The sequence below is a fragment of the Globicephala melas genome, chromosome 7 (assembly GCF_963455315.2).
Source record: "Globicephala melas chromosome 7, mGloMel1.2, whole genome shotgun sequence".
In the NCBI taxonomy this organism is placed as follows: Eukaryota; Metazoa; Chordata; class Mammalia; order Artiodactyla; family Delphinidae; genus Globicephala; species Globicephala melas.
The window spans coordinates 27,531,414-27,559,316 of NC_083320.1; the positions used below are offsets into that span (position 1 = coordinate 27,531,414).

General features: G+C 37.0%; 1 long non-coding RNA gene across 1 annotated transcript in view; it reads right to left on the minus strand.

Annotated features, from left to right (window-relative positions):
- LOC132597560 (uncharacterized) overlaps window positions 1-11,435 on the minus strand; it is a 32,803-nt gene extending 21,368 nt beyond the window's left edge. Inside the window, exons 1-4 of the long non-coding RNA XR_009564459.1 lie at window positions 11,289-11,435; window positions 8,437-8,559; window positions 7,916-7,996; window positions 7,466-7,620 (exon numbers count right to left, since the gene is read on the minus strand). This is a non-coding gene — a long non-coding RNA (uncharacterized lncRNA). The remainder of the gene's footprint in view (window positions 1-7,465; window positions 7,621-7,915; window positions 7,997-8,436; window positions 8,560-11,288) is intronic.
- Between the last annotated feature and the right edge of the window lie 16,468 nt (window positions 11,436-27,903).

The following is a 27,903-nucleotide window of genomic DNA, read 5'->3' on the forward strand; positions in this document are numbered from 1 at the left end:
AAAATACCTAGAAACAAATGACAATGGAGACATGACAACCCAAAACCTATGGGATGCAGCAAAAGCAGTTGTAAGAGGGAAGTTTATAGCAATACAATCCTACCTTAAGAAACAGGAAACATTCAAATAAACAACCTAACCTTGCACCTAAAGCAATTAGAGAAAGAAGAACAAAAAAACCCCAACTAGCAGAAGGAAAGAAATCATAAAGATCAGATCAGAAATAAATGAAAAAGGAATGAAGGAAACTATAGCAAAGATCAATAAAACTAAAAGCTGGTTCTTTGAGAAGATAAACAACATTGATAAACCATTAGCCAGACTCATCAAGAAAAAAAGGGAGAAGACTCAAATCAATAGAATTAGAAATGAAAAAGGAGAAGTAACAACTGACACTGCAGAAATACAAAGGATCATGAGAGATTACTACAAGCAACTCTATGCCAATAAAATGGACAACCTACAAAAAATGGACAAATTCTTAGAAATGCCCAACCTGCCGAGACTGAACCAGGAAGAAATAGAAAATATGAACAGAGCAATCACAAGCCCTGAAATTGAAACTGTGATTAAAAATCTTCTAACAAACAAAAGCCTAGGGCCAGATGGCTTCAGCGGCAAATTCTATCAAACATTTAGAGAAGAGCTAACACCTATCCTTCTCAAACTCTTCCAAATATAGCAGAGGGAGGAACACTCCCAAACTCATTCTATGAGCCCACCATCACCCTGATACCAAAACCAGACAGAGATGTCACAAAGAAAGAAAACTCCAGGCCAATATCACTGATGAACATAGATGCAAAAATCCTCAACCAAATACTAGCAAACAGAATCCAACAGCACATTAAAAATATCATACACAATGATGAAGTGGGCTGTATTCCAGGTATGCAAGGATTCTTCAATATATGCAAATATATCAATGTGATACACCATAATAACAAATTGAAGGAGAAAAACCATATGATCATCTCAATAGATGCAGAGAAAGCTTTCAACAAAATTCAACGCCCATTTATGATAAAAACCCTGCAGAAAGTAGGCACAGAGGGAACTTTCCTCAACATAATAAAGGTCATATATGACAAACCCACAGCCAACATCGTCCTCAATGGTGAAAAACTGAAACTATTTCCACTAAGATCAGGAACAAGACAAGGTTGCCCATTCTCACCACTATTATTCAACATAGTTTCGGAAGTTGTAGCCACAGCAATCAGAGAAGAAAAAGAAATAAAAGGAATCCAAATTGGAAAAGAAGAAGTAAAGCTGTCACTGTTTGGAGATGACATGAAAATATAATAGAGAATCCTAAAGATACTGCCAGAAAACTACTAGACCTAAGCAATGAATTCGGTAAAGTAGCAGGATACAAAATTAATGCACAGAAGTCTCTGGCATTCCTATACACTAATGATGAAAAATCTGAAAGTGAAATTAAGAAAACCCTCCCATTTACCACTGCAACCAAAAGAATAAAATATCTAGGAATAAACCTACCTAAGGAGACAAAAGACCTGTATGGAGAGAATTATAAGACACTGATGAAAGAAATTAAAGATGATGCAAAGAGATGGAGAGATAGACCATGTTCTTGGATTGGAAGAATCAACATTGTGAAAATGACTCTACTACCCAAAGCAATCTACAGATTCAATGAAATCCCTATCAAACTACCAATGGCATTTTTCGCAGAACTAGAACAAAAAAGTTCACAATTTGTATGGAAACACAAAAGACCCTGAAGAGCCAAAGCAATATTGAGAAGGAAAAATAGAGCTGGAGTAATCAGGCTCCCTGACTTCAGACTATACTACAAAGCTACAGTAATCAAGACAGTATGGTACTGGCACAAAAACAGAAATATAGATCAATGGAACAGAATAGAAAGCCCAGAGGTAAACCCACGCACATATGGTCACTTTGTATTTGATAAAGAAGGCAAGAATATACAGTGGGAAAAAGACAGCCTCTTCAATAAGTGGTGCTGGGAAAACTGGACAGCTACATGTAAAAGAATGAAATTAGAACACTCCCTAACACCATACACAAAAATAAACTCAAAATGGATTAAAGACCTAAATGTAAGGCCAGACACTATCTAACTCTTAGAGGAAAACATAGGCAGAACACTCTATGACATAAATCACAGCAAGATCCTTTTTGACCTACCTCCTAGAGAAATGGAAATAAAAACAAAAATAAACAAATGGGACCTAATGAAACTTAAAACCTTTTGCACAGCAAAGGAAACCATAAACAAGATGAAAAGACAACCCTTCGAATGGGAGAAAATATTTGCAAATGAAGCAACTGACAAATGATTAATCTCCAAAATTCACAAGCAGCTCATGCAGCTCAATATCAAAAAAACAAACAACCCAATCCAAAAATGGGCAGAAGACCTAAATAGACATTTCTCCAAAGAAGATATACAGATTGCCAACAAACACATTAAAGAATGCTCAACATCATTAATCATTAGAGAAATGCAAATCAAAATTACAATGAGATATCGTCTCACACCGGTCAGAATGGCCATCATCAAAAAATCTAGAAACAATAAATGCTGGAGAGGGTGTGGAGAAAAGGGAACCCTCTTGCACTGTTGGTGGGAATGTAAATTGATACAGCCACTATGGAGGACAATATGGAGGTTCCTTAAAAAACTAAAAATAGAACTACCATACGACCCAGCAATACCACTACTGGGCATATAACCTGAGAATACCATAATTCAGAAAGAGTCATGTACCAAAATGTTCATTGCAGCTCTATTTACAATAGCCAGGACATGGAAGCAACCTAAGTGTCCACCAACAGATGAATGGATAAAGAAGATATGGCACATATATATAATGGAATATTACTCAGCCATAAAAAGAAATGAAACTGAGTTATTTGTAGTGAGGTGGATGGACCTAGAGTCTGTCATACAGAGTGAAGTAAGGCTGAAAGAGAAAAACGGATATCGTATGCTAACACACATATATGGAATCTAAGCAAAAATTAAAAAAAAGGTCATGAAGAACCTAGGGGCAAGACGGGAATAAAGACACAGACCTACTAGAGAATGGACTTGAGGATATGGGGTGGGGGAAGGGTAAGCTGTGACAAAGTGAGAGAATGGCATGGACATGTATACATTACCAAATGTAAAATAGATACCTAGTGGGAAGCAGCCGCATAGCACAGGGAGATCAGCTCGGTGCTTTGTGACCACCTAGAGGGGTGGGATAGGGAGGGTGGGAGGGAGGGAGACGTAAGAGGGAAGAGATATGGGAACATATGTATATGTATAACTGATTCACTTTGTTATAAAGCAGAAACTAACACACCATTGTAAAGCAATTATACTCCAATAAAGATGTAAAAAAAAAAAGAGTACATACTGTATGATTCTATGTATATAAAATTACAGAAAATGCAAGTGATCTACAATGACCACAGCAGATCCAGTGGTCATGTGGAACCAAGCAGAGGGTGCAGATGAGAGGGAGGATCACAAAGGACATGAAGAAATTTGGGGGATATTGGATGTGTTCATTATCCTGATTGTGGTGATTGTGGCTTTACAGGTGCATATGTGTGCCAAAACTTAACAAATTGTAGACTTTAAATATGTGTAGTTCATTGTGTGCTGATTTTACCTCAATAAAGCTGTCAAAAACAACAAAGAAAGAAACGAAAAGAACATACATATCTAAATGTATGCATGCTCGTATTTGCCACTGTATTGTAGAGGCAGTAAAGCAATAGTTAAATGCTTGGCATTTATAAATATGTAAATTGAAGATATGTGTATATCAATAAATATATATGTATCAATATATGTGTGTATATATATATGCAGGTACATATATATTTAGAAGATATATATATACATACACATAAAGGCATATATTAACATGTATATGTTAATAGCATATAACATTTTAGTTGTCTTTATCAGTGATCAAAGGATTATGAGGTTAAAACAGATAAACCACAGAAAGTGCTTAGCAGAGGATTATACTATTAGGCACATATTAAACATGTTTATTTCTTTATAGTCATAAATTTTATATATTGTTTGTGCCACTACAGATGATTTGGGATTGTGAATTATTTTAATAATAAAGGTAAAAATTTTAAACATTTATTTAAAGTAAATGCCTTATTAAATGGCCAAATGAATGCAGATATAAAAGTAAGTAAACTTCTCCAGAGACTTTAAAAAATAATCACTAATCAGGCAGAAACATAAGTTTAAAATCATCAACAAATCTAGAGCATTTGCACAAAATCTCTGAAGTTTAATAGAATAACGATTTATCTTTCAGGAAGTAATTTGACATAATTTATGAGAACTGCAATTATCTAAATTGACAGGCAATTAGATGAAAGAAACTAATTTTTGTGGAAAGAAAATAGACACGGTTTGTGTAAATATGGATGACCTAATGGACTGCTAACAAACTCATATTTCAAAGGTTTTCTACTAATTAAAATTTTCATAAAGTTAACTAAATGAAATGTATGACATTTGGAAGTCATCTTTCAAAATTGCTTCAAAAATGTTAAATTACTTTTGGAAAATCTGCGAACTGTAACAAATTTGAGAGGAGGCAAGAGAAGCATTTCCTTTTTCTATTAGCTCAAAAGGATGGCTATTTATTTATTCGGAAATAGAATACATATGTTCAAGGGCAAGAATAAGAAAAGATATCTCCTCAAAAGCAGAGATGGGATTCACAATAGTGGGGTGGATAATGTTGATGGAACATTTCAAACAATATTCTTTTCAGCTTTGATGCTTAATTTAAATTTCTCTCTATCCAAAACTCACAGTGCTTTTGTGCTAACATTCAGAAATAATTTAACTTGGTTTAATACCATGTTCAAATAATGGATAATTATCAATTATCTTTCATAAAATGAAAAAATGTTGTCTTTAATTCAATATTTTAATATAATTGAGAGAGATTTCAATTATATTGAATTAGAACCTCTTTTTTACTTTTAGGTTTTAAGTTCATTTCTTAACTTGGTATTAGTGGAGACAAGTGAGTCTCAGAACACTTTAAAAATTCAAATTACTTTTTTTTTTTAAAGATTTTTGTGTGTGTGGACCATTTTTATAAAGTCTTTATTGAATTTTTTACAATACTGCTTCTGTTTTCTTTCTTTATTTTTTGGCCACGAGGCATGTAGGATCTTAGCTCCCTGACCAGGGATCAAACCCACACCCCCTCCATTGGAAGGCAAAGTGTTAACTGCTGGACCACCAACGAAGTCCCTCAAATTACTTTTTTTTTTTTTAAACATCTTTATTGGGGTATAATTGCTTTACAATAGTATGTTAGTTTCTGCTTTATAACAAAGTGAATCAGTTATACATATACATATGTTCCCATATATCTTCCCTCTTGCGTCTCCCTCCCTCCCTCCCTCCCTCCCTATCCCACCCCTCCAGGCGGTCACAAAGCACGGAGCTGATATCCCTGTGCTATGCGGCTGCTTCCCACTAGCTATCTACCTTACGTTTGGTAGTGTATATATGTCCATGCCTCTCTCTCGCTTTGTCACAGCTCACCCTTCCCCCTCCCCATATCCTTGAGTCTGTTCTCCAGTAGGTCTGTGTCTTTATTCCTGTCTTACCCCTCAAATTACTTTTAAAGAATGTATAAGAACGTGTAAGTTATAAAAGGTAGCAAGATGACAATCTGTTTTTTACAATTCTTAGCTTGTCCTCTGGAGCAAGTATTGCATTGAAAGCTCAAGAATAAGAATAATATAAACACTACTTTATGGAATAAAGCATCACTATTCCTAGCAGAAGACAAGAATCTATTTACTTTCTTGGCCTCCAGCACTCTTAAGTTCCTGGTTTAGAAACATTGGCTTTGTGAACAAAACTGGTGTGTTATAGAATGGGTTCAAGATTTCTTTTCCAAATCCTTTCTCATCTCAGCCTGGTTCAGGAGATTTGAGCATTTCTCAATGCAAAGTTGAAAGGGAAAAAAAAGGTTTGTAAGGAGTACTAAGGACAAGGAAGAAACGAAGATGCCCTCTGCCTTAATTGTTTTCACCGAGGTGAGGATATCTGCCTGGCCCAGATACTCCTTTCTCAAGGTAAATATGACTGGAGTTAGATGGGAGATCAATGGTGTTCTTAGATTATGACATGCATGCTTCAGGGGAATCACAGAGGAGGTGTAGCTCGTTGTTAGAGCGTTGCCTGCACAGGCACACTTTGAAAGCCCACCATTCCCAGGTTAGGGGGCCCACTCCTATACACCCACATTTGTCCGTCAGAAACGGGCCATCTCATAACCAGTTCCACTTCCCCAAGGTAATTAGGTCAGAAACAGAAGATTGTCCCTCATTAACTCGCTTAAGTCCCTGTAAGTCCAGAGTTATTGTCATAACTATCTTATTTTACTTGAAGGGTCAACACAGTTGACAGCCAGATCTCCTCATTCATTTTTTAAATAGAATATACTCAATAATTTAACTTGAAATATTCAATACTTGCTTTTACTTCTCTTTTTGCAAAGGCAGGTAAGAATACCAACATTCTTTGGGAAATCCCTCATACTCATAGGCTACTACATTCTCTTCCCTTTTCTTCATCTCATCAAAATAAAATAATCACAATCCAAATTTTTAAGAATTCTTTTTTTACATAATACATGTTCAAAAGTAGGAAACATAACCAAACTAACTATATTTCTTACCCACTGCCAAAATATTTCTTAAAACTCTTGCCTGCTTTTTTTGGAGTATTTCTCTGGAGTTTTGTTTATAAAACCATATAAAAATTGTGAATTATTAAAGGATATAACAGAATCTCTACATACAGCATATACATGTATATGCGTGTATGTGTAAATACATGTATGATTATATCTTTTTATATGTGCATATACATATTATATATATACACACATACATGTTTAATTTCTACCTGCAATGCATGATTCTTCTACCTCACTCTTTGGAGACAGCCTAGAAACCTTTTAATTCCTAGAAGATGACCCAAGTTATCTTTTTACTGACACAACATTAACCTTGTTATTTAGCTAATACCAGCATTTCTTGAACACTTAGGATCATATTAAATTTTATTCTAACAACAATCCCATGAGGTAAGTTTTATTACATAAATATATTTTATTCATGATAATTTTGAGAAATTATTCAAAGTTACACAGCTATTAAGAAATTCAAACTCAGCTCTTTCTGACTCTAAATGGATGCTTATAAATACCACATAATGTGACTGACTTCTGATGGGTACTTCAGAGCTAATTTTGCATGGCAACCTAGGCAGTCACTTTTATAGGTAATACCTCTTAAAATAGGTCCCTTGTCCTAAAATATCTCCCCTGGTTATGGTTATACCTAAAATCCCACAGTATGTCATACTCCTTAAAGCAATGTATTCAATTACATATGTGAATGCACATTCTATTCTCACCTCTCTATCTTCTTTTACTCTTGTCTCAGATGAATAAATATTTCTTCCTCTTGCCTAGGTAACACTTCCACCTGTATTTTCGTATCCATCATCTCCTGCTTCCTGTAGGACAGTAGTTCTCGGACTGTGCCACATGGAGCCTGCAAATACTTTTGCTGAAAACAAAAACAATTAATTGCAATATATTTTTATCAAGTCCATGACATTTCTGTACATAAAATGGTCCAGTGTTAACATCCCAGGCGATAACACACAAGCAAGATACATATACACACCTCATCTCTTAGTTATTCACACTGATAATAAGTGTTTGCATCAGGTGACTATGTTTATGTTTAACCCATTTGTCAACTTTTAAGCAGCAGCCCTATTCACTTTGATAATGCTTCTTCCAAGAAGAAGCAGTGTCTTTGTCACACGTTTTGTCTCCAAATAACTGGTTATACTTACTGAAATAGTTCTCTGTATACTGTGCTGTGGGATATTCACATGCTGCTAATTTAGAATGAATCCATTCTACCTCTGACTTTCCTGGAAAAAAAAATGTAAGTGGATTTCACTAACATTTCTCAACTATAGAAACTAAAAAACTGCAATTACTAAAGGAACGTCTGCTGAAATGAAAGAAGCGGGCAGATCAGACAGGCAATTTCACTGGCGGCATGCAGCCATTCAGTGTAGGGCACATAGGCCTTCAATTTCATATATACGGAGGTAAACATAATGCAAGCATTTTCACTTTTGTGTGCATATCTGCATAAAACATCCATGGCACGTGGATCATTGTATTTCCATTTCAAAGTCTGCAGTAACTTTGATAGTCTTGCTTTTACAAATAAGTACTGATGTTTATCTCAGCTGAATTCCTTAAGAAAAAGGAACTAGAAATTATATTAAAACAAAGTGGCATATCCAGCTTGCCACTGAGAAGACTTCTCATGTGTCAGAAAGAATCTATTTTCGTACTTTACCTTTTAACTATTTGTGCTGTCTTTCATCCTGAACATTCTTGATCAAGGTTTAACCCGGCACACACAGAGGAGCACATGTTACTTTTGTGATCATCTGTCTGCTGCTTTGATCTGCTTCTGGATCTAGAGGAAAAAATAATAAATAAGCAGAAATTAGTGTCCTTTTTATCACACAACTCTGACCTTGGAAGAAGATCCGAGGGCTCCTTATTTCCAATAAATCCAGTAGAGATACTCTGGCTGACAGTAAACCTATGGGTTTTGTATTAGTCAGGCTTCTCCAGAGAAACAGAACCAATAGGATATATACACACACACACACACATCTGTGTGTGTATATATATATATATATATATATATATATATATATACACGTGTATATGGAGAGAGACAGAAAAAAAAAGAGATTTATTGATATTTATTATGAGGAATTGGCTCACATGATTATGGAGGCTGAGAAGTTCCAAGATCTGCAGTCTGCAAGCTGGAGAACCAGGAGATCTCATAGTATAGTTTCAGTCTGAGTCCAGCTTGAAGACAGTCAGGCAGTGAGAGCAAATTCTCCCTTACTCAGCCTTTTGTTCTAGTCAGGTCTTCAACGGATTAGATGAGGCCCACCCATAATGGGAACAGCAATCTGCTTAACCCAGTCTACCAATGCAAATGTCAATTGATCTAGAAACATCCTCACAAACACATCCAGAATAATGTTTAACCAGATATCTGGGTAACCTATGGCCCAGTCAAGTTAACATATAAAATTAACAATCACAGGTTTATCATCATTTTAGTTTTTGCTGGGAGGCAATGTAGCCTAATTGTTAAGAGCCTATCCTCTGAATGTAGGTTAACTGGGCCAAAAACCCACTTCTTGTGGATGGACCTAGAGTCTGTCATACAGAGTGAAATAAGTCAGAAAGAGAAAAACAAATACCGTATGCTAATACATATATATGGAATCTAAAGAAAAAAAAAAAAAGGTTCTGATGAACCTAGGGGCAGGACAGGAATAAGGACGCAGATGTAGAGAATGGACTTGAGGACACAGGGAGGGGGAAGGGTAAGCTGGGATGAAGTGAGAGAGTGGCACTGACATATATACACTACCAAGTGTAAAAGAGATAGCTAATGGGAAGCAGCCGCATAGCACAGGGAGATCAGCTCAGTGCTTTGTGACCACCTAGAGGGGTGGGATAGGAAGTGTGGGAGGGAGACGCAAGAGGGAGGGGATATGGGGATATATATATATATATATATGTATAGCTGATTCACTTTGTTATACAGCAGAAACTGATACACCATTGTAAAGCAATTATACTCCAATAAAGATGTTAAAAAAAAAAAACACCTCTCTGATCCATCTACCTCATGGGGTTATTGTAAGCATTCAATGAAAGTGTATAAACAATAGAGGATAGTTTGCCATTATTATTGAATTATTACAGTAGTCTTTGTAGGAGTCTCCAGGGTACCTGACTTTAATCCCCTACTTTCCAAATTTTTCTCTTTTTACAGGCATAAAACTGTAAATTTGGGAGAGAAACAGAGCAAGTGTGAGTGCAGAACCTCACTGTAATTTTGAAGCTGACTGAACTTTGATAGAAGCCTCAGTCTCCAGAGCCCTGACCTAAAACACTGTGTAACTACCACACACGGAGAGCAACATGTGGCCAAGAATGCTGTCCAGAGGCTGCTGTCCTGATGGTCACTGTCATCTTAACCTCTGTTACACCGAGACTTTATGGGTCATAATTCTAGGATAGCTCTAATGGTCAGTTTGAAAGTTGATTATGAGTTATTTTGAAAGGGATTTTAGCAGTTTTAACTGCTCCAAGATCTTTTTATAAACACCATCATGTGTGAAGTAAAGTAGATGATGGGGCGTATAGTTAATATAACCCAATTCTAAAATCGACAAATGTCTTTTGTACTCCTTGAAGTAATCCAGCTTTGCAACTCTCTGTGAAGTCATGATATTGGTTACGAAAATCTTTCACCATCCGATTGTTTATTTGCCGTCAACTTTCACCAACAGGGAGAGTGGGATATCTCAACTCAGGGGAGCCAAAGTGAAGGCAATTCCAGGGCACTCTCAGATTGCCTTCTGTGTGTGAACAGGAGAGAAATCCAATAACTCAAAATTTAAAATGAAATCTAAGAATTTCATTTTTTACTGGTTAGCTTTTCTAACTGGTCAAAGTGCCAGATGCTGCCACATATTGTCCATTTTTTCTCAGTTGGACTTTGAACTCAGAAAATGGTTAGGACATAATTTTTCTTTTTCAGTGCAGTTTAATGGGTTACATTTATAGAGTTCTTTATAGTGTTCAAAGAGTCTTCTGTGTTCTTATGTATTCTCTCATTATCTTCGTAAATTTAATATACAAGGTGTGTGGGACAGGCATTATTTTCACAACTAAGAGAGGGAGGGTGAGGGTGGAGAGAGAGGTTCTTTGGGATTGAGTGACGTAGCCCTGAAGCACTAACCTGGTTCACACTCATGAAAACTCCAAAAGGAAAGGTAAGTTGGTCACTCATGCATGCTCTGCCCTGAACAATACCTGGCACACAGTAGGTGCCAAACACTTTAGGTGGGATAATCAACGAATCTGATTAGAAGAAGAACTGGGAATAGAATTTAGCTCTGCCAACTTTTATGTTGCACCTTTTATACTGGCAAGAGTCCTTCTCTGTCCTCATACTTCCCCGATTTTCCTCCGTCTATTCTTGATGCAGCTGTTGTTGGGTTTGCGGAGGCAAGGCCAGTGAGCCCTCTCCACTGAGGGGTACCGGAACCCCAGCCTCACAGTGATGGAGCACAGAAAGGAGGGGCGTCTATGGGGGACTCCTACCTGAGAGACTAAAGCTGACGCCCTCTGAGATGCCCAAGGACGTCAGAAAAGAAGGTCCGCTGGGTCCCTCTGTCCTGATGGCGCTGGTCTCACTTCGTTGCTGGTCACGGTGGTGGAGCGGGATTCTCCAGCGGAGGCCCCGCATGCCCTGGCCCGCATGTGGCCGGGCTAGGCTAGCGCTCTGAGGCTGCCACAGTCGCGGCCTCCGCCGTGCCTCGGGCTGGCTGCGGGGCACGCGCGACAGCTGCCCTCCCCTCCCGGACGCTGCCGCTGTGCCCACCCATAGGCCAGGAAGTCGGGCGGGGCTTCTACGGGGCGAAGCCAGCGAGGTGCAGGAGGCGGAGCCTGCTGGGGGCGTGGCGGCCGTGCGAGGAGTCTGCTGCCCAGGCTACGCTCAGACGGCGCGGCCGCGGCCACAGCAGGAGCACCTTCCGCTCTTCCTTTTCTTCTCCACCTCTCTCTTCTCTTCCACCTCTCCCTCTCTCTCCATTCCCGGCCTCCCTTTCTCTCGTTTGTTTTTTTTCTTTTCCTTTCCTTTACAGCATTTGTTCTCCAAGTCACAGATTCCAACCTATTTGTGCCCAGGTAAGATATCTGTCACTACTTCTGCTACTGTGTAGGGCGCTTTGCACATCCCTTTCCCGGGTGTCTCTTGTGCAGCAGAAGCCTCAGCTGGGAAAAGGTGGGGGAGGGGTCTCCATGCCTTGGCAACTGGCCAGGTGGACAGAGCTGTCTGGCCCCCACCTGGCAGAAGCATCAGTCTCGGCCTCTCCACGTGTCATCATAGACGTCGGTACTGGGCTCTAGAAAAAAAGGGTGCCACCTTGTTAAGGACCACTTTAAAGTGCCAGGGATTACTGTAACCTGAGGTAAGAATGTAGAGTTATGCACGGATAATGGGGGTGGGAATTCGAGATGAAGCAAACTGTGGCAGTGACCTGCTTGTTGTGGAGTGAGGGGAGCTTTGGCGCTTACAAATAATTTTCCCTGCAAGCGCTCTAGAAATAACTTGAAAGCTAGGATAGATAAATATTCAGATTTCTAAAATGCAAGAAAAATCAAGATTAATGCAAGTGGATGGTGGGGCATGAAGTAATGAGAATGGAAGAGTTTTACCCTTTTCCGAATTTTAGTCTTTTCTCCTTTATTTCTCCTCGTTTATTAAAACGATAGAAACAAATATCCATACCTTATATAATCCATTTTTTCTTTCTTCTTTTTAAAGGTTGTTTCAGAGCTGCTGTGATGGCTGACATCTTTCTCCTTTTCTTTTGTTGGGAAATTAGATAGAAATTTTGAGAAAGTGTGTATAAGAGGGCAAGAGTTTGGAGGTGTGTGTTCTGGGAAGGGAAAAAGTAAAGTGACCCAACTCAGAAAGACCATCCTTGAAAACTGAAAAATTAGTATCATTCTACCTGGTACTACCAGGCTTTAGGATTATGTCAGCAAATAAAAACCTTTCAGTTGCAACAAGCCCACAGCCAACTGCTGTGAACCCCCTTATTATAGTGCTTCCAGGATATAGACCCCAAGGTTGAGGCATACATCCGTGTATACACACAGACATATGTAATGTTACAAAACAGCAATGAACTTTTTAAAGAAAAATAATTTGAGGGTTTAGAGATCGAACTATGCATGACAATTGTAAAACAAACTGAAAGGATGTTGTGGATGTTGGTAAGAGTATGTGAAATTAATTTTAAATGATTTTAAAAAGACCAGCCAGGATTGAAAGTAGTTGCAAACTCAAATGGACAGTTGAATTTAAGTGATATTACCAGGAGTTTATTATATTTGAGAAAAAAAAATCAAGCTTTCTGGTAGAAGAATCTCTTCTGCTACTAAAAATACCAATTTAAGTTTATTTTTGAATTACTTAAGGTCTCTTTTGCTTCACACACTTGATGACTTTGTCTCTCCATCCAATAAAAATAAAATTAAATTCCATTGTCATGTGAGGTAGTTCTCCTCCAAATCCACATAGGTTCTTGAGGATGAAGTGTGCAACAGAAATGGATCCAATAAGTAGGCAATTTGCCATTTCACTGCTCTTAACTCTTCTGAAAGCAGAGGGGTGAGGTTGTGTTAAAGCCTTTTCTCCATTCCAGTTCCTCCATGAGTTCCAAATCTCAAACAAGCACAGATCTGAGACTGGCTAAACAAGATTGGCACTGCAGAGTGTCCTCTGACCTCATCTAGGATCTTCCAAGGATCAGTCTATCCTGCATTACAGCATACCCGATATGGGGAAAAGCAATATCAATGTGAAAAGTCTGAACATTGGAAGGGATCTGATAGGGAATTAGATCAAGTAAAGGATATACTGATTTAAACAATTAGTCCAGGGAACTAGACTAGGCATCATAGAGATGTTTATATGATAACAAGGAAGAAGGAACTTATACGTCAGAGAGCCTCACAATGGAATGGGAAAGACACACACACACACACACACACACACACACACACACACACACGTTATACCTGAACAGTTCTTTGTGCTTTGTTTCCCATATTTGTGAAATGGGGATGATGATAATGAAGATGATGATAATACAAGTAGTAATAAAGTAATATCTGTCACTTAGTATTTTCTATATGCCAGGCATTGTTCTCAATGCTTTACTTGTATTAAATTCATTCATATCTCACAATAGCCTTATAAGGTAGCTACTGTTTTATCATTACCCCAGTTTACAGATAACGCGTGAAGAGACTGAGTAACTTACACCCAAGATCACTCAGCTGGGAAGTGACATCATGATTAGTGGTCCACACAAATCACAGATTTTTTTTTACTTCATTTGGAAGATTCCTTTGGATCAAGTTATTATCATTGCTATGCCATTCATCTGGAATCATTCTACTACTCCTTGTGGTGCATGGTTCTGAGGTGCCACGGGGGGTGGCTAGTCCATACAGAGCTGAAAGGAAGGACCAATATGTGAAGAGTGTTAAAAATAGCGCCAGGTGTTTTAATTAAATGTGACAAGCAGTTGAGAGTCACCAAGCAAAGGTGACTATCTACATTATATTTAAAGAATCAGGTGACTGTAATAGTATAAAAACGAAGGAAAATTAAGGGAGTACAGTGAAGATAGCATATTAGTTCAGGTGTTAATAGATTAGACCTGAGAAATAAGGAGAAAAGATCAATCCAAGATTATAATGCATAAGAATATCTATATCAAAACATGGAAGGTAAGTAAGAAGGAGGGAGCAAAAAGCAAAGCTGTCTACAAAGTTACAAGCCTTGTATGCAGGAAATTGTATGCTCGAGAAGGAAGACCTTTCGATTTAAAAGAGAGACTCACTGTGTGATAGGCAATGATATGTCCATGGGGAAGTGTCCTGTAGAAGTGTTGTCCCATTATGTAAGTATTGAAGATTGGTTTAAGTAACACATGGGGTCAGTGATCTTTAACCAAAACCAACCAAACATGTCTGTATTTGAACAATTAAGCAGAGTTAAACTAATGGCCTTTTTGAAATGATAGAAAATATACACCACGGGAAACCATGGATGGTTTCGGTTAGAGGGTGTTAGAAAGGATATATAGGATTCAGACATAAGTTAGGTGACTGGGGGAGGGTTTAAGGAAGCAGGACTTTGCTTTGGTTGAATGATGTCAGGAAGCAAAGGTAATTACCTTTGTGACTGAGGATCGTAACAGTTCTTATCTAGATGAGAAGGATGGAGCAAGACTGGAGCTTAGTTGGATTAAAAAATTCAGCATTTTCTTATAGTATGAGCCAGAATGTGAGAATAAGAGAACGTTGGTCATACTTTTAATTTGCACAGTGTTCATGCTTTTGTTGTTCTCATACTTGATTTTAGATCAGCTTTATTTTGTCTTAATCCATCTCAGTTACAAAATCGCTTTGTCCGACACTGGAGTTCTGAGAAATTGTTTGTAAGGCCAGGCTAGCTGTGAGGAAAGACCAACTCCTGGCACCACTGATTCTTAATTAGTGAGGAGCCATATGAATCATCACAAAATCAAGTAGTATTCCGTACAATTTTATTAAGTATATATTTTTGTACTTGATTTCCTCAAAGTTAGTAATCCAAATCTAAACCTAGGCATTTTGGTCGCTTTTTAAAAAATGATAGTATTTTTTTAGACCATCTCATTTTCCAAACACACTAAATAATAAAAAAGAATTACTGAATAGTTTTTGTGTTTCCAGATTTTTATGGATTCATATATTTATGATCAAGTATATATATGTTCTCTCATATAAAGAATAATTTTAATTTGCTGGGTTGCATATAGAAAATTGCATTTTTTTCTCTTAAAACTGAATCAAATTTGCACTACTTCTCATTTCATATTTCAGGGAGACTTGTTCTGGGAAGGAAGCCTGTGGTAGAGCAGGAAAAGTTTACACTCATTCCCAACAGGTGACCTTGTTACTCAAGGAATTTCTGCAATTGACAGTTTCTGTGGTAGAAATACTTTTGCCATGACCCATTCCAAGATGACAATATTTTATTAACCAGCTCACAGATTCCTAAAATTTTATCAGTCAGTCTCCTGATGCAGTATGAGTCAGCTCCAACACATCACTGTTACTTCTGACACCCTGCAGAATAATTGGAAGGGGCAGAGGCACAAATACAATAGAGGAATGTTTGCCACAGGAAAAACAAAAACAAAAAAAGTTTCAGAAGTCTCCCAGGGCCCCTATACTCTCAGTCGTAGAAATTTAGAACAAAGAGTAGAAAAACAATTCAAAACCACTCCTGGCATAAGGAGGTCCTTTGGTTTCCAGCATTGGAGGCTGACACTTCAAAGGGTGGGTCTGAGGATTGCAGTTTACAAAGAAGACAGAACCCTAGCTCTTTCCGTTCCTTCCCCACTCTTGAAGCCAGTGAAGCCTAAGCGTGGAAAGACTATCATGTGTATTGGAAATGTGGTTTCATAACTAAGATCAAAGCTTTAATTTAGGGGAAAATTAAAATTCACTCAAGCAAAGAGCCCAAGATCTAGAAGTTGTAGCGTCTGCTTAGAAGTCTCTTAATTGTGTTGAGCTCCGCTTAGCCTTTGGGTCTAAAAATAAAACAAGACTAGAGTCTCTTTTTTTAGCATTTCCTTTTAGTTTTATTTTATTTGGGTCTGTAAAGTTATCTGCACATTTAGAATTAGTAAAGGAACATTGAATTGAAAACTGTTTCTTCAGCAGAGCCAAGTTAGAAATCTTATTTTTCTCTTTGGGACAGAATGATGCCTATTCACTAATCATTTTTGCTTACTTAATGATTATGTTTTGGGGTTTTTTGTTGTGTTCAGATCATGGAAATGGAAGCAAAGGAAGACATGTCCATTCTGGCCTAGAGCCACCACTGTGTGGTGACAAATAATCTGGAACCTTCTTTGTAGTAAAGCTGTGAAGAGAGATGCTTCCAAATACACTGACCAGGACATGGCCTCTCTTCAAGGAGCCTCTGGCTGAAACAGAACTTTCTTAATTTTCCTAATAGCCATTCTCCTATAGAGAAATTAAGATTATATTTCTACTTATTTTGTTTGATTTAAACACTGTTCTTTCAAAGACATTGGGTATGAGTGCCCTCTGCTGTAGAGAAGTCTAGGGAAATTGGCAGAAAAGAGCTTCAGGGGATAGAGACTTGTTTGCTGAGCGGTGATGTTGTTGGTAAATACTTAAAGCTTTGTGTCCAAAGCTATTGGTTTCTTTTATAGAAATATTCAGAAAGCATTGCCATTGTAATTTGGTAACATTTCAAGACATTTCTGGAATATACTTCCTTGTTTTCTTTTATCTAATTTTCCAAACGAACAACTTGCTACTGTCCCTTTCATTGGCACAAACTGCTAATGAACTCTACAGAGCCCCTAATCCTATGCTCGGGCTGGGAGTTCTGTGGGAGGGAGTAAACAAAATGAGAGAAAATCTGGCAAGAGAAGTGAAACAAATATGGCAACATGTTTTTAAAAAATATATTATAAAAGCCTCTGTTTTCTAAGGCAAAGCCTCACATTGTAATAGAGATTTACATAAATATTGACAACCATGGGGAAAAAGACATATAGAGGGTGCAGCACACTCTTATCAGGAAAACGTATTGATTTCTTTTACGTAGTGTTGATAGGTAGTTCCAACTACAGTGTTAAAAAAAAGAAAGCCAAAAAAAAAAAACTGAATGAAACCATGAAGGGCATGGAAGCTCTCTTTGAACAAAGCCAAACTTTATATTTCCATGATGGTGGAAGAGGCGGCATTTACATTAGAAACGTGCCATGTATACTCTTCTGATTTTGGTGTACCTGCTAACTGTGCCTTGGGTTGCCGTTATATATGTACGTGATTATTGCTCTTTGCCAGGACTGTGTGGGAAACGTATTTTTGATTGCCTATAGAGCCCCAACATCAGTCTTTCCTTACCTTTCCTTGCAGTGCCCAGATCCTCCTAGTGTTTGAGTGTCTGCATTCAGAACTCCAGGAGTGAACCTGAACTAGTTTAAACCAGTTAAGATAATCCCATACTTTTCTCCCCCAGTGATTGGTTCAAAGATAGGCATGTGATCTAAAATAATCCAATACCAGTGAAAACCAGGTCTTTTGTTCAGATGGTTTGGAGAAGGACACTATCTAATCTCTCTGAACGTGAAGGAGGAAACATGGTGCCCTGGATACTGTTAGCATCAATCATGTGTTTAGGAAAGGAGGTATCCTTAAGATGAAGCTGACACTGGAAAGGAAGAATTAAGGGACAAAATGGAAAACAGAAAATAGATCCCAGATTCTTAGCGAGTGTCCGCTGAGTCTCTGAATTAAACCACCAGCAAGCCTGTCTTCACACTGTGCCTTCCAATCACATGAGGTAATAAATTACCTTTTGGTTTAAGACACCATGCTTTGGATTTGCAGGTATTTGCACCACAGTAAGCCCTAAGTGACAATAGGTTACTTTTTTCTGAGAACTGTTCTCAGAAATAGACTGAGACTGATTCTTTTCTCAACCCCCCACCTTATTGGGGCTTTGTAAAGAGAACGTTCACAAGTAGGCACTCAATATTGCTTCTAGAATTGCTGCATGCTGGGTTATTTTTTCTTTCCCACCTTTAAAACACCTTCTGTTTCAAAATATAATCCTCCGATCCAACCCAACTGTCTTTTTAAATTTTAAATCTCCATTATTTTCTCACTCTTATTTGTATCTAGTGTCACAGTTTGACTCATTTTTGTCATTAGCTTCGATCCCTTTATTCCTTCTTCAGGCTTCTCATTCAGTATTGTTTTTTTAAAAGTACTTAAATTCACTTTGTAGTTAGAATGAGAAGCTTTTTCCTAGCTGCCAGAATTTGTTTCTACAGCTTGGTGTTATGACTCGGAGGCAGAGTTCCTGGGGAGCAGTAAACACAGAACAATCTATTCCTCAGTTCATTGCTCGCTGTGAGTTCCCTACTCCCTTCTTCATTATGTGTTTATATTCTCTCATTAAATTATAAATCCTCCTATAGAGTAGCTCTAGCTTGGTCTTTGAGCTGGAACTCAATAGGTGTCAGATAAACCACACTGTCCCTAAGTAAGAGAGCCCCAGTAAGAGGCTAACTCTGCTGAAGCCAATTCCTTCAGCCTTTTAAGGGACAAGAGTCTCTCAAACAAACCAATCTGAAGTAAAGCACTAGTACTATAAATGTCAGTAAATTAGAACCTTATTGTGCAGCCATTCAAAAATATCTGTGGAATTTTTTGTAATATGCTTTGATAAAAAATTTCCATTCTTGGAATCCATCCTGAGAAATCATTCCATTATTTGTCATAGAAGAAAACACATAAATATTGACCAATATGGGATGAAAATACTCTGTAATCTTTAAAAATAGTGATTAATATCAGAACATGGTTGTGATCATTTTATGGTAAAAGTAAATTATAAAAATGTGAGCCCAAACACTATTATTGGAAATTACAGTTGGCACAACCATTTTGGAAAAAATATTGCAATTTATAGTAAAAGTTGTAGATGTACCTATCCTACAACCCAATAATTCCACTACTACGTATAAACTCTAAAGATATTCTTGAACAAGAACACTAAAAATGTAAAAGAATATTCAAAACAACTTTATTCATAATAATGAAAAACAAGAAGGAATCAAAATGTCCATTAAACAGAATAAATAATTGTGATATAGAATGGGGCACAATAAAACAGGAAGAGTTAATGAATAGCTACACATGTTAACAAAGACATAATCTTAAACAAGAAAAAAATACATACAAAAAATGATTTTATTTAATTAAAAACCAAAAAATGGGCAAATCTAAGCAACATATAATATGTAAAGATATGTAAACTATAAATCAAGGGAATAATACTATAGTAAAACTATAGTAAAATAGTAAAACTATAAAGCAAGGGAGTGATGAGCACAAAATTTAGGATTGTGATGAAGAGAGAGGAAGATGTGATTAGAAAAACCCTCCAGTAGAGTCACAGGTGCGACTAACGTTCTAGCACATGTATTGGATACCGTATTTGTTTTTTATTCTTCTTTAACTTATTCACACATGTTATATATATTATTTTTGTACAAGTTGTATTTCATTTTAAAACAAGTTGCATGACAGTAGGTTTAGTATAATCCCATTTATATAATATTATGTATAAATGCATTTGTATATAATTGTATATGCATGCCTTGGCCCTAGCAATCTTACTTCTAAGAATTTGTACTAAAGGAATAATTGTATGTATGCAAAGATGTATGTAGCCTTAATTTTCAAAGCTTTATGGGCCTATGAATATAGATTTGATCACTATAATTGTTGACTAAAAAATGTTCACAACCTCAAAGTTGAGTTATGTTTTATTCGGCAGACATAGACTGAGGACTTCAAACCTGGGAGGTGGTATCTCAAGTAACCCTGAAAAATAAAGGAGTTTTGTGACAAAGGGTATGAGCATACTACCTCTCAGAGTGTGTTATGCAATATAATATGTTCTGAAAATAACAATATAAATGTAATTTACCTATGTTTGTTCATAACAGTTTGGGTTTTTATTTATACATTAGTATGCTTATATTGTTGTATTGTTGATAAAACATTAAGAAGGTATCCTAAGTTCTTTTAAAATTATTATCACATTTAAGGTAAAACCATTCTTTTCATTATGTCAGCTTGCTTTCTCCTATACTGTATTGAACCGGAATTTGATTATAGGACATTTCTTTTTACCCCATCCTTTGCTCTGAAAAATTGCACCTTTGTAAAAAATGAATTAATAAATTGCTTTTATAAATCACACATGTTGTTTACCTAAGCCTTATAGCAGTATCTGAATTGGACCTATGATTCCCATGGTGAAGCACTTTGTTCCTTCACCTAATTACAGCAGGACTGAACTTCACAAGTAATCAGATAATCAAAAACCTCTCCAGCAATGTGAGTAGGTGGGATACGTACAATTTAAGCCTATTTAACAAAATATCCTCAAATTTTAATTCTCCAAAATGCTGTGAAAAATAAATTGTTGACAGTACCATATGTATAATATTTATAAAAGAACTATGAAAGAAATCTGAGTTCATGAAGAAAAATAAACAATACAAATTTTCCTATTTTGCTAAAGAAAAATATACTCATGTATTTTTCAAATACATGAAAAATGTATTAGTCATATCTCAGATTTTTAGGAAAACCTTCATATTTATAAGAAATCAGAACTGATTTCTGTCACACTTCTATTATTTCTAAATATTTCTATTATTTCTTCGATACGCAGCAAATCAGGATCCTTAAAAGAAAAAAAATGACAAAGTGAACTTCATTAAAATTAAGAACTTCTGTTCTTCAAAAGACACCATTCTTAATGAAAAGACAAACTACAGACTGTCAGAAAATATCTGCAATCTCATATGTGATAAATTGTTTTAGCCCAAAATATTAGAGAACATTCAAACCTTAATAATAAGAAAACAAAAGTCCACCCCCCAAAAAATGGGTGAAATATTTGAACAGACACTTCACCAAAGAATAAATATAGATGGCAACTAAGCACACAGGAAGATCCTCAACATCTTTTGTTACTCAGGGAAATGCAAATTAAAATCATAATGAGATACTACTACATACATATTAGGATGTCTGAACTTAAAGAGATTGACCATACAAAGTACTGTTGATCATGAAGAAAAACTGAAACTCACATACACTGCTGATGGGAATGTGAAATTATACAACCACCTTGGAAAAGAGCTTGGCAGTTTTTTTTTTTAGCTTAAACACACACCTACCATATGATCCTCCCTTCCACTCTACTCAGGAAAAATGAAAGTATATGTTCATACAAAGATTTGAATATCTGTATGCAAATGTCCATGTCAGTTATATTTGCAAAAGTCAAAAACTGTAAACAATAAATGTCCATCAATAAGGATTTACTTTATATGCCCAATCTTTTTAATCATACACATTGTAATAGAAATATAATGAATTTATAGTGGTTGCTTGCTGTTCATCTCAGTTGTGAATCGGACTAAGCCAATTTTATCTTTCATAATTGTCTATTTTTAATGAATATCGGAAGCCTTTTAGGTAAGAAAAAGATGAGAAATCAATACCTTACACCTGGTGGTAGGTTACTATGAAAGTAAGTCCTAAGATCAAAGTATGCCATACATCAAAAACATCTACTAGGAAAGGGTTTCAAAAGGAGTTTAACTGTTACTGTAAACTTGAACTCCCCTCTCTCTTTCCTTTTATGCTTTCTGAGTAGCATCTTGCTAGTTTATTCAGAAGCCAAAACGACAATATTCTTTTGCTGTCATCAATTAACACTCTGATTGGATCATACAACATAATCTATTGTCACATGATGGATGACAATAGCAAAAAAGGGAATTCTGAACTGCACGTGCTACTCCAAAGGTAGGTATAAAACCTAACCACCAGCCTCACTTGGTTCATAAACCCTATTCATACAATAGGGTAAAGACGCCTGTACCACATGTAGCCAATTTACATGTTCTGAAAATTACTCAACTCATGAATAATTTGATTAATATTCCTCATATTTACTAATGAATTCCTTAGTGTACAGATTTGAAATGTAAGCCAAAGCAGCTAGAGACTTTTGGTTGTTTCCTGGTCTTAAAGTGTGTTTTTCTAATTGAGACACTTCAAATTTAACTAACTTCTCCTTTAATATAGATAAAAATTACTCTACATATATACATACCATATTGTAAATGCTGAATCATTTTTTTAAAATTTATAACTAAATTTGTATGCTAATAATGCTTTTGTAGACAAAACAAATTATCGTTTTGAATCCTTGTATGCTTTGCATATTTATTTACCCCCAATTTCGTCGCAGAGCCTATAGGTTCCAGACATTTAGAGACTTATCTTCATCAAAATATATTTATTTGTGCTCTAATTTCTTTCAAAACACTCTCTTCCTACTGGTACCAATCTGTTGCATTATCTGTTGTTGAAATAGCTAGCTTAGTCATATCAAGCCCTCACTGGTAACAGTGTTACGTTGATGGGCTTTAGCAAAATGGACGCTTTAGTGACCTCACTGTGTTAATGTAAAAATATCATTGGCAGCAAGAACATTTCCTAGTACTTCTCAGCACTACCTACAACTGATTGAATATGGCATGTTGAAAGACTGAAAATTAAAGTAATCAGCAGTTAGTTTCACGGGCCTGATTAAGATGTACATCATAGATTGGTCATTAGGGGGATAAACAAGTGAATGTGACTGACAAGTGTAGTGGGAAGAACTCTAAGATGGTCCCCAAGATTCCTATCCCCTGAGGTACACACTCTGTGTAATGCCCTCCCTTTGGGCATAGACTGATGAGATAGTTACTTCCTTGATTAGTGTATGTTAATATGACAAAGGTAGGGTGATTGTGCAGGTGTTATTAGTGCTCTAAATCAGCTGGCTTTGAGTTAATCAACAGGGAGATTACCTTGGGTGGACCTGATCTAATCAGGTGAGCCCTTAGAAAGGGAGTCCAGGCCTTCTGTAAAGAGATTTAAAGTAGAGACATTCTTCCGCTCACCTTAGAGATAAAAAAGCCCATGTTGAGAACTGCCCATGGAGAGGGCCAGGTGGCAAATACCTGAGAGTATTCTCGAGGAGTTGGGAGGGCTCCCCAGCCAATAGCTAGCAAGAAAAGAGGGCCCTCAAGCACATGGTCCCAAGTAAGTGAATCCTGCCAACAACCTGAGCGATTTGGAAGCACATATTTCCTTAATAGAGCTTGAAGATGGAGACATAGCCAGAGGACACACTGATTTCAACCTGGTGAGAATCTGAAAGAAAGCCTCTGCCAACATGGCCAACTCCTGATCCATAGAAACTGAGATCATAGACATATGTTGTCGTAAGGCATGGATTTTCTGGTAATTTAATTCATAGCAGTAGAAAACCCATACACTAGTACAGAGATGAAAGCACAATCCCTGGTAGGGCTCTTTGCTTCCTCTGGATGGAATACTCCAATTTGGGAATTACTGCTCTGGCAGTATATGCTCTTACGCCAGGTGACATAAAAAGCTGCCAGTGTGAACAGATATTCCAACTTTCCATGTCATCCATGACTGTTACATCAGCAGCTCTCTCTCGGCTCACACCTAGAGCTGTGTGGGAAGTCACTTATGATCAGCTGATGGAGAAGGAAGTGACCCAATGGCCCAAGCTTTTTGGGTCATGGATAGGTCAGCTTGGTATGTGGGTACAAATTGAAAATAGATAGTGGCAGTTGCATTATACCCTCACTAATGAATGGCCTGGAAAGATAGTGACAGATGAAATCCTCCTACTGAGCAGTATTTTGGGCAATGTACCTGTTTATCCATTTTCTGTGTGCAGATAAGTGACCAAAATTTAGAATGTACAGGAACATGTGGGCAGTAGCCAGTGGTCTGTCCAGCTAATTAGTAGTAACAAAGGAAAAACGTGGAAATTTGGGGGCAGAGGCATGTGGATGAATGTATAGGAATGGATACGAAGTGTAGAAGTCTTTATATCACATGTAAACGCCCAACACTGTAAAAGAGCATTTACAATAAAGAGACACAAGAATAAATATATAGATTAAATGACTTGTTGGGTTGATACAAAACAGCATTTGCCACCTTAGTGCTGGCACGATAGGCATGTGAATGAAGTGGCCATGGTGACAGACATGGAGACCATGCATAGGCTCAGCAACATGCCCTGTCCCCTTCCAAAAGCCATGTAGCTACTGCCTCTGCCAACTGCCCCCAACATGCCAACAACAGAGGCCAATGTTGAGCCCCCGATATGGCACATTTCCCTTGAGGAGATTGCTAGTCACCTGGTGGCAAGTTGACTGCCTTAAGTTCACTATGACTGGAAGGATATGCAAATGGGTACGAATTTGCCTTTTCTGTATGTAGGGCCTTGGCTAGTCCCACTATCCAAGGGTTTATGGAGCATTTGATCCATTGTCGCAGGATGTTGTAAAACATCGTATCAACCAAAAGTACTGCTGCACAGTAAAAAAATGGTGTGGGAAAGGGTCTGTGATCATGGATCCACTGGTCATAGTCATGCGTCACCACCCAGGAGTTCTTCTGGAATCAAAGAATTTTATATGATGCCAAGTCCCCAACAGTAAAATACATGGTTCTGGAAGCAAAGGGATGGAGAGGAGTGATTCCACTTACCTCTCCTTTCAAAGACCAACTTAGGAAATTTGTGCTTATTGTCTCCACAGTCCTGTCTCCGGGGTTAGATGCCCTGGTTCCCAAAGAATGAACACTTTTACCAGGGTTTGCAACATGCATCTTGTTGAACTATCAGCCTGTGTCCATGGACCAGCAGTCAAGAAGATAGCATAGGATGTTTGGCATCCAGGTGACCCTCTGTCACCTCTTGGTACTCCCCTCTGTTCAATTCAATTCTGACAGTAAATAGAGAAATGCAGCATCTGGGATCGAGAAGGCCATGTTGATCAGGGGCTCAGATCCTGTTGAATGAAAAAGCTATCATGAATATTTTCCATTCCCCTCTTCTAGCAAGGTCACCTTCTTTACGAATCTCAATGTTACAGAGTATAACATCTTAACTTCTGTTTTGACTTTTATTTTATTTTATATTACATTAGGAATTACTAACAATGGTTATTTAACTCCAGCTCAGAGAGATGAGGTTCATTATTTCCATGTAGAAAAAATAATGAAAAATGGGAGCAAGATGCTACTTGAAAATCATTTTAGAAATTAAATATTTATTAGGCTGCAATTTGGGAGGGAAATATTCTCCAAGAGTAAAATTTTGACCATGACTGCTGATTGATTTCCTTGATCTTTTTTTTTTTTTTTTTTTTTGCGGTACGCGGGCCTCTCACTGTTGTGGCCTCTCCCGTTGCGGAGCACAGGCTCCGGACGCGCAGGCTCAGCGGCCATGGCTCACGGGCCCAGCCGCTCCGCGGCATGTGGGATCTTCCAGGACCGGGACACGAACCCGCGTCCCCTGCATGGGCAGGCGGACTCTCAACCACTGCACCACCAGGGAAGCCCCTGATTTCCTTGGTCTTTAAGAGTAGACAGTTTGTTATGACACTTACTAAGATGATAAAAGGTTTTTGAAGTAATTTTCTCTAAAGAATAATAGTACTTTGTTACATAATCTCAGGGTCAGTAGTAGATTTTTATCTGTTAAAATTAGATGTAATCTAAAAATATTAGAAGCCGTCTAATAAAGTTGATTTTTTAAACCATATTTCCTACAAAAAATAAAAATGAAAGGGAGGATTTTAAAGCCATTTGGAATGTTTATTTCTGAGTTTTCCTTTTCCTCCCCCTTGTTGTAAAGTAAAACAGTAGAATGTTAAGATTTGAAAGTGATTTTCAAATCATTTGGATAGACTCCCTCACTTTTTAGAGAAAGAAACTAGAAAGGTTATTTGAATTACCTAAGGTCATGATGGTTATTGCCAGAACTCCCAACTATAATGTGTCAAAATCTATTGTAAAATATTCTCTGTCACTGTGTTCTTGGGATAATTATGGTAGATGTTTATTTTTTCCATATTTCTTGATGACAAATTTCTTGCCTTTTTAATTTGTGTGCTTGTTTTTTTCAATATCTAAATACACTTTAGCCTGTAGTCTGCACTTCTATTTCCTTTCCTGAAAAAAGATATAATATTTAGAGAGGCTTGCCTTACATGTGCCTATATAATATTAAAATATGAAAGAATCACACATAAAAAAGACTATTCACTCAATATATTCTTTTTTCTAATTCACAGGATGTTTAAAATTTCCTACCCATGCCTCTGACACAGAGATGCTGCTCCAAAGGATACCAGCGTCCGCAGCTCAAAGAAGAAAAGTAGGAATAGAAACAGATTTCTACTAAAATTCTTATTTTGCTTAGATCTTGATATCTCTCAGCTCTTGGGTAGTTTTTTGCTAGACACAGGTGTTTTTTGTCTTTTTTTGGTTTTTAATTCTTACTTGAACTATTAGTGATTCAATGGAGCTTGTTAATGTTTAGAAAATTTCTAATAACCTACTATAGCTGTTTTTCCCCTGCGTTTTGCTTGTACTTTCCTCTTTTTCTTTAAAATTACATGAAATCTAATAGTTTAAATTTATTACTGTTTTGATATCTTTAAAAATAACTTAGTAGCTATAAAAGAGAACACATGAACTTAATTTAATTTTTGGTTTTTCTGCATTTCACCCCTTTCTACCAGAATCCCTCTCCTTTATACTTTCTTTACAGATGTAGTCCACACTTTGGAAAATTTGAGGTGCTTGTAATGCAGTGCTTCTATTTGACATCTCTTTTTCAGTGCTTTACAATTCAATTTTATTTTTATTATCTTTTTTAGCATGCTGCTACAAATGGGATTTTATATAATTATTGCTTACTGTATAATATGCATTTCATAATGTCATTGACAGATGAAGTGAAAAAGTGAATGGCCCTCGTATGATTTCCTGCTTTGAATATGTGTGCTACAAACTTCAAAAATAAGCACAGTTCTATTTACATTTGCAAAATGATTTGTACTTCCTTTATAGGAGAGGTTTCTATGTGGATGATAAGAGGTAGTCTCTCTGCTGCAGCTTATTAATTTCCATACTAATAATAACTTTGCCTTTATGTGTCGTGTTTCTGTTGGGAACTTCAGCACTTTCCTGTGACTGGTGTCAGGGAATTACAGCTGCCTCTATCTGGGAACACTTCAATTACTTAATTATAGATGATTTTGTGTAGGGCATCATATATTTTATGCTCAGCATGCTTTAAGAACTCTTCAATAAGGAATATAGTTACTAGAAAATGTATTGTTTGAATCTTGGGCATAAACAGCTTCAGTGTTAATCAAATAGATTGAAGTAATAAAACAATATCTGCTACTTATTGATTAGAGAATTGTTTGTCACATTCTTTGAGAAAACATGCTAAAAAGCTTTAGCTGAAAGTAATTTAGGGTCTCAGTTGTTTATTTTCTCTGCCAAGTCACTTAGGAATATATTAATTTTCTTAACTTTTTGCAGGTCTCCATTTACATCATTTTGCATCATTGCCTTTTAAAATGCCTCCCAACTCAATCATAAGCTTGACTATCAAAAAGGG